The following is a 9,132-nucleotide window of genomic DNA, read 5'->3' on the forward strand; positions in this document are numbered from 1 at the left end:
AGCATGGGTTGGATGGTTCGACTGGGGATCTGGGAAGCCAGGAGGCTGCACCAGGCTCCAGTCTGATCTGGCAGTGTTTCTACAGCTGGATGCCCTTCCTAACGCCAACCACTCCGAGAGTGTAGTGGGTGCTCTTTATGTGCCACCGGCACAGGTGCCAGGCGAGGCTGGCAACAGCCACAATCGGATGGTGCTTTTTACGTGCCACCGGTACAGAGGGCAGCACTGGCAACGGCCATGTTCGGATGGTTCTCTTATGTGCCACTGGCACTGGTATCGCAGCTACAATTTCCATTGATGTTGATCGATTTTGACTTTGATTGAAAAACTATCGTTGTCAAAATATCATTAACTTTCAGTAAATATTTTAATTAAGCACTAAATACATCAAGTCCTTCATTTTGCTAATGGCCTAATTAATTAGTTCCCTGATTGGCACTTTATACTGGCACACCATTGGTTGCGACAACAAGGGTTCCAGTTTGTCTGGTCGACATAAATTAATGTAAAAGCAGTTGAGCACTCCATAGACACTCGTATCCCGTAACGTGGTTCTCAGGGAGGTTCAGTGTGACACAGAATGTGACAAGGCTGGCCCCTTGTGAATTACAGGTACTACTCATAAGGCAGCGAGCTGGCAGAAACGTTAGCACGCCGAGCGAAATGCGTAGCCGTATTTCGTCTGCCGTTACGTTCTGAGTTCAAATTCCGCCGAGGTCGACTTTGCCTTTCATCCTTTCGGGGTCGATTAAATAAGTACCAGTTACGCACTGGGGTCGATATAATCGACTTAATCCGTTTCTCTGTCCTTGTTCGTCCCTTCTGTGTTTAGCCCCTTGTGGGTAGTAAAGAAATAGGTACTACTCATTTTTGCCAGCTGAATGGAACTGAACAACGTGAAATAAAGTGTCTTGCTCAAGGACACAATGTGTCACTGGGAATTGAACTCATGGCCTTATGATTGTGAGCCTAGTATCCTAACCACTAAGCCACCTACCTTCACTCTTCATACACACACGCACAACAGTTGCAGTTTGACGGACACTGTTTTGCCATTTAAAAACACAATAACTTCACTTAAATATTTTATTTGGTGTCAAAATTTTCGTCATGGTGCAGTAAAAAATTTTGGCACTAAATAAATGTCTATGTGAAGCCAACAGCTTTTTGTATGGTTTTCAATGGTGGAAATGTTTCTTCCATGTAATTGTTTTAGCCTTGACAGACAGTCTCAGACCAAATCTCCTGCCAGGCAAATATATCTCCAATATATATTCATTTGTGGGTTAACAAGGCTACCACTGGTTTCATGCTGAGAGAAATCTTGACAATTATCTAGCCTGTCACACGGAACATTGGTATTCATCTCTATGCTGGATGAGAATACATGAACCTATACAAGATTGTACAGGATTTTTAGGATTAACCCACAAATAAAGAATATATAAAGAGGTGTTGAGCACTCATTCATTAGTCTATATATATATATTTTATTTATATACACAAACACACACATACATTCTTACTTCTACACACATACAAACCAATGTGAACATATCAACAGGTATCCACAGGTGATCTCAAGAAGTTAATGTTTAGTTTTACGATTTGTTGTGTCGTGTGGATGGTGAAGTGAATTTCTGTTGCCCTCTCCTCCAAGTAAACGGTACTCTGGTACCAGTAACCATCTCTCCGCAAATAACTTTCTCACATTTCGCTACAGCCTTCCGCTTCGGTTATCCTATATTTTTCTGATATCATCATTTCTCACTGCCCGTATTAAAGCCTACCCCCCCCCCCCCCAAAAAAAGACCATTTCATATTTTGCTGTGCTAAATTTATATCCCCTACCATTGATTAAAATATGGACTTAAAGGAGGTTGTCATTTGATGATAGTATGACCCCTTCTTCTTCAAGGACACCTTATTATATCAGATGTTTAGCTTTATAACTGAGCCAAATAAACTGTTTGTGGCCCCTGCCTCAGACGTCCAACACATTGGTTTTATTGTTTCCTTTTAATTCGTGGCTGTGTGGTAAGCAGTTGGCTTCCCAACCACATCGTTTTGGGTTCAGGCCTGTAGTGCAGCACCTTGAGCAAGTGTCTTCTACAATAGCTAGCTTTGGGTCAACCTAAGCCTTGTGAGTGGATTTGGTAGACAGAAATTGAAGGAGGCCCATCACACATTGTTTAAAAAAATAACAACATTTGTTCAAGGTGCCACACGTAGAGACTGAACCTGGAACCAATCCGCTGGGAAGCAAACATCTTATCACACAGCCACACCTGCATATATACATAGGTTTGTGTGTGTGTGTGTGTATATCATCATCATCGTTTAACGTCCGTTTTCCATGCTAGCATGGGTTGGACGGTTCGACCGGGGATCTGGGAAGCCAGAAGGCTGCACCAGGCTCCAGTCTTATCTGGCAATGTTTCTACAGCTGGATGCCCTTCCTAACGCCAACCACTCCGTGAGTGTAGTGGGTGCTTTTTACGTGCCACCTGCACAGGTGCCAGGCGAGGCTGGCAACGGCCACGGTCGGATTGGTGTATTTTATGTGCCACCGGCACGGAAGCCAGTCAAGGCGGTGCTGGCATCGGCCACGAGTCGGATAGTGCTTTTTACGTACCACCAGACCAGGGGTCCTGGCTGGTTCAATTCGATTTATATATATATATATATATATATATTGGTAGTTAAAACATGGTATACACCTAGTAGTTTGCTGGTAAAGCATCTTCACTGCCTATGGCTAGCAGATGTCAATCATGGTATTATTATATCACTGGATCTACCTCAGTGATTATCAGGTATGTACTTGAGGAGAGAGACAGAAGATGGAATATACAAGAATCTTTAAGGATCATCCCAATTGTTTTGACCCGGTTGTACGGAATGGCGCTTGTGAGGGGAGCGAGGGCTAGCGGAGTCGAAATGATTGTAGTCAGCAATAAAGATTCTCATATTTTCATCTTGAGTTTCTCCCATTAACCCTTTAGCATTTAAACCGGTCATATCTTGCCAAAAGTATTCTGCCTGTTTTATGTTCAAACTGGCCAGATCTGGTCTCTCACACCAACCCTACATCATCATCATCGTTTAGCGTCCGCTTTCCATGCTGCATGGGTTGGATGATTCAACTGGGGTTTGGGAAGCCAGGAGGCTGCACCAGGCTCCAGTCTGATCTGGCAGTGTTTCTACAGCTGGATGCTCTTCCTAACGCCAACCACTCCGTGAGTGTAGTGGGTGTTTTTTACGTGCCAGACGAGGCTGGCAACGGCCACGATTGGATGGTGCTTTTTACGTGCCACCATCCGTTCGTGGCCGTTGCCTATAATATTGTTTTAAAAATTAACAGCTACCCCGTCAAAATCTCATAGCTACACGATTAATGAATGATTAGTTCAAAACAATTTGGATGAAGAAGGGATTAATTTTGGCAGAATAATGCAAACACTAAAGGGTTTATATAATAGAAACACGATAGACTTACCCCATCTATCACACACACATGAAATAAAAAGGCATCAGGAAACATGGGAGGCTGGACGACTAGAAAGGAGGGATGGGCTAAGATGGATTGACTGTACTTTTTGATGGTTGGCTTCATCTGCGACCTGGTTTAATACCATCACGCTTGGCTGCATCCAGCAAAGCTCATATGTTGCAAGAATTTGGATCAAGTCTTGATTCTAACGACAGATAACTAATTATCTTGGAGGGCTTCTTTCCTGCAATAGTAATACAAGACTTACCATTTAAAAAAAAAAATTCTTTTTTGTCACCCTTCCTTCTTCGGTGATGGTCTTCCTCTCACTTGACCAAAGAGTAACAAATATCAAAATTTTCTTTTTATGAGGAAAATGTAGAAATTATCAAACATTATTCAACAAAGAAAATATTGAGTTAATTTGTAACTTTCTTTAATATCAATTCACATACATTATATGAAACACATTCGTCATTATTTTATGGCAGAAAGAATTATTATTATTATTATTATCACTATTATTATAAAAGAAATCATTATTATTATTATTGAGTGGGAGAGCAGCACATGCCATCAAAGTGAGGCTGGAGTACAAGTATTCAGAGCCCAATATACCCATAAGGACTACCCGTCTAATAAGGGTACCCCAGGCACATGTATCACACTAGCGAAGATGAGATCGGTGTTTTAGTACATGCGGATAGTTACGTCAGTTTCATCGAGGGCGCCAGAAAGAACATAAAAGTGGACAATAGGTGTCGGTTAATGGAAGACCCGTTTGTCTGTCCTTGTTTGTCCCCTCTATGTTTAGCCCCTTGTGGGCAATAAAGGAAATAAGAATACCCACCTCCCATAATAGAATATGAGGAACTGAAAGGAAAAATAGAGTATTTTTGAAATTCATTTATGAAAAAGTGGAAAAACTGCCGATAATTCTATGTTAATTTTTGTGAAATTCATTTATGAAAAAAGGAAAGACTGTCGAAATGTAACCCCTCGACTTCGGGGGTCGAGTGGGCATTACACTTCATAATTATACCCTTTCATATTTCATCCATTTTTTAAAATTCCGTCTTTATTCATCCTCTTTTGTATTTTAAGTTCCCCAATTGTGTTGTCCCATCTATATATAGTCCCTTGTGGATAATAAAAAATGAACATGTATCACACCATTATGAGCATGACATGGTGAACTTACATCAACATGAACAGCACATGGCCTTGCAGGTGGGGCCCAGGTAGAATTCCCTTCAGGCAGAGTAGTCCATGCTTTAAAAGCTCCCTGTAGATAGAAGCAGCATAAATTTGTCCACAGTTCAAAGTCATCGGCGACACCAACCACAAATTTGTTATCTGTAGTGTTGACTTAGATAGAGCTCTGGGTACTGGAAGCTGAACGGGTCTTTGTTGGCCCGTCAAGGATTCAGGGACCAGGTTAGCAAGTTAATCCATTGGCAGTTGTCAAGTTCAATCATCAACAATCAATAGTGTTGATAGTGGATAGGCCTGGAAAGGACTATGGAGGTAGAGGTGGTAGGGCTTAATAAGGAAATAGCATTAGAGGAATCTAGGATAAGGGGAGATTTAGTTAGGAAGTTAGACGGGGTGCTTAGTAGAGGCATAGCAACTGATATACTGGTGGTGAGATTGGCTCTTGATCAATTCTTCAATGCTAATCATGAAGGTTGCATCATCAGAGATAGGGCACATGCATTAAAACATGAGGGAATGAAAACCATTCAAAGGGCCCAGGTGGCAGAAGTGCAACATAGCAACAAAGCTACAATTCAGTCTTTGGTGGGCTGGAACGGGCACACACTACTCAAGTCCAAGCAGATATGTGCAGAATTTCAGCATCACTTCACTGAATTGTATGGGGTGTGTGGTGAGTCAGAGACGAGGGTGGATTTCGTCTCCTCCCTTGGCAGCATGCTGCACCCTTCAGCCAGGGATGAAGAACTCTGTGAAATACCAATAACAGCCAAAGATATACTGAATGCAATGATTGGCTGCAAAAGGGAGAAGTCTCTGGACTGGATGGTCAGTTCTTCAAACTTTATCTTCTTATGCGAGATTTGTTCCATGGTCTCTTGGCAGATGCCTACCACAACTAGCAGCAGAATGGGAGAATATCCAGCGCTGTGAACTGTGGTATGGTGCTGCTCTGAGAAAGGACCCGAACAAAGGGGACCAAACAGACAGTTTTAGACCCTTAACTCTGCTGAATGAAGTCAAGATTTTAGCCAAGAGATGGGGGACTTGTCACAGATAAGCTGGTCAGTGATGCACAGACATGTATTGTCCCAAACAGATCTATCCACAACAACCTCCACCTCATGCACTACATCATAGAGAAGGTGGGTTAGGAAGCTGGCATGGGTGTGGCCCTGATCAATTTGGATAGAATCAAAAGCTTCTGATAGGGTTTGGAAAGAGGTCGTTAGTAGCAGAATCTACAATATGACCGACGGAAACAAAGGAAGAAAAATAAACTATGGAAACAGCAGCACCACCATCACAAAGGCCAATCAAAGCAACAACAACAACAACAAATGTGCAAATTCAACCACTGACACCACCACTATTAAATGCCACCATGGCTGCTGAAAACAATAAAAACCACAAGTTAAAAATGGCAGAAATTCAAAAGATAGTGCTCATGGGAACTGCTCATATCCTACGCAAAATACTTTCTATGTAATCTCAAGTTTTAAAACAAACAATTTTCTTATGGTTTTTTAGACATTCACTAGTACAACACTATGAACAAAACCAAATATATGGCACCCTAGGTATAACACCAACACAAACTTCCAGCCTGTTGTCTCTTGAGGTCTCTGGGTGAGACTTGGAGCCAACTTGTACAAATATAAAGCAAAAGTCAAACATAGAATAATAATAATAATAGTAATAATAATAATGATAATAATAATAATCCTTTCTGCTATAGGCATAAGGCCTGAGATTTGTGAGGTGGGTGCTGCTCAATTACATCAACTCCAGTTTACAACTGGTATTTATTTTATCGACCCCAAAAGGTCAAAAGGCAAAGTCGACCAAGGAGGAATAAATAATGATAACCCTTCCAAATTTTGGCACAAGGCCGGCAATATCAGGGGAGGAAGCAGGTCAATATGACATCAATCCCAGTGTCTAACTGGTACTTATTTTATCGACCCCAAAATTATAAAAGGCAAAGCTGACCTCGGCAGCATTTGAACTTGGAACAAAAATCTACACCATTTTTCCTCAAGACTTTAACAAATCTGCCGTTTCTAAGATAAGCATAAGACGAGGAATTTGGAGGGAGCAGTTCAGTCGATAAACTCAACTACAGTACTGGACCTGTACAGATAGTTTATTTTATCGACCCTGGAGGGATGAAAGTAGTAACAGTGGTGGGATTTGAACCCAAAATGAAAAGGACCAATGGAAATCATCACACTAACAATTCTCTCAAACAATAACAATAGAGATTTCAAATTTTGCCACAATTTTTTTTGGGGGGGGGGAGGGGGGGAATGAGTCGATAACGTCGACCCCCAGTTTCCAGCTGGTATTTTATTTTATCAACCCTGAAAGGGTGAAAAGTAAAGTCGACCTCAGCAGAATTTGAACTCAGAATGATAATAATAATAATAATCCTTTCTACTAAAGGCACAAGGCCTGAAATTTTGGGGGAGGGGACTAGTCAATTACATCGACCCCAGTTACTTAATTTATCCACCCAGAAAGGATGAAAGACAAAGTCAACTTTGGACAAATTTGAAGTAGGAACATAAAAACGGACGAAAAGCATTTTGCCCATTGTGCTAACGATTCTGCCAACTCACAATAATAATAATAATAATAATAATAATAATAGACAAGGAAAAATGAAGTTGCTTACTAATTGATTTATGTCAGTTTGATTCCAGGATTGTAAAGAAAGAGAAGGAAATTTATATATACACACACATACATACATACATACAAACACAAAATCCCTTAAGATTTGAAATGGCAAGAATTTGAAATATGAAAACTGTAAAGGTTGTGTCTGTAATAATTGGTGCATCAGGAACTGAAAACTATCATCATCATCATCATCATTACCGTTTAATGTCCGTTTTCCATGCTGGCATTGGTCAGATGGAGTGACAGGAGCTGGTCAGCCAGGGAGCTGCACCAGGGTCCAATTCTCTGTTTTGGCTTGGTTTCTATGGCTGGATGCCCTTCCTAATGCCCACCACTCCACAGAGTCGTACCAGGTGCTTTTTACGTACCACCAACGAATGGTCAAAGGAGGGGGGGAGGAGGATGGACATGGCCATCACCCATGGAAAAAATCTGCTTCAACCAATTTAGTCTGACCCATGCAGGCATAGAAAAATGGACATAAGATGATGAAGGATGAAAGATGTGTGTTGTATTTGTATGAGGTGAAGCAGCCTCTATGGGATCACTCAGTCTCCAAGAAACAGCAGCAAAATCTTCCCACCCCTTTAAATAAAGGATCATTTAAGTGACAACATAACCCCTAAAAGCAGACCAGTTAGCTACTGTCCACTCTTAATTGGTGTGATGGCCAAAACCAAAATGTCTTGGGGGGGTAACACCACTCCCTCACACTAGAATGATAGCAAAGGTCAAAGATAAAATACTCTAGATGACTGGCACCACTCCAAAACTACAGGATGGTTACAACTAAAATATCTTAGATGACACACCCCCATCATCATTTAACCCTTTCGTTACCAAATTGGCTGAAGCTGCCTCTGGCTCTGTAGTACAAATGTCTTGTTTTCATAAGTTTTGAATTAAAATCTTCCACCAAACCTTAGTCACAATTTATGTTCCTAACACTAGCTTAATGATAAACTAAGTTATTTTACTAAATTCTTTGTTATATTTTAAATTAATTGAAAGAAACTCAGAGCATCTCAACAGAAATATGGTAACAAAAGGGTTAAAATATATAATAGAGAAACAATTCTTAACCCTTTTGATACCAACCTGGCTGAAACAGCCTCTGGTTCTGTAGTACAAATGTCTAGTTTTCATAAGTTTTGAATTAAAATCTTCCACCAAACCTTAGTCACAATTTATGTTCCTAACACTAGCTGAATGATAACGATGTTATTTTACTAAATTCTTTGTTATATTTAAAATAATTGAAAGAAACACAGAGCATCTCAACAGAAATATGGTAACAAAAGGGTTAAAATATATAATAGAGAAACAATTCTTAACCCTTTTGATACCAACCTGGCTGAAACTGCCTCTGGCTCTGTAGTACAAATGTCTAGTTTTCATAAGTTTTGAATTAAAATCTTCCACCAAACCTTAGTCACAATTTATGTTCCTAACACTAGCTGAATGATAACCAAGTTATTTTACTAAATTCTTTGTTATATTTAAAATAATTGAAAGAAACACAGAGCATCTCAACAGAAATATGGTAACAAAAGGGTTAAAATATATAATAGAGAAACAATTCTTAACCCTTTTGATACCAACCTGGCTGAAACAGCCTCTGGCTCTGTAGTACAAATGTCTTGTTTTCATAAGTTTTGAATTAAAATCTTCCACCAAACCTTAGTCACAATTTATGTTCCTAACACTAGCTGAATGATAACCAAGTTATTTTACTAAAT

The sequence above is a fragment of the Octopus sinensis genome, linkage group LG28 (assembly GCF_006345805.1).
Source record: "Octopus sinensis linkage group LG28, ASM634580v1, whole genome shotgun sequence".
Lineage (NCBI taxonomy): Eukaryota > Metazoa > Mollusca > Cephalopoda > Octopoda > Octopodidae > Octopus > Octopus sinensis.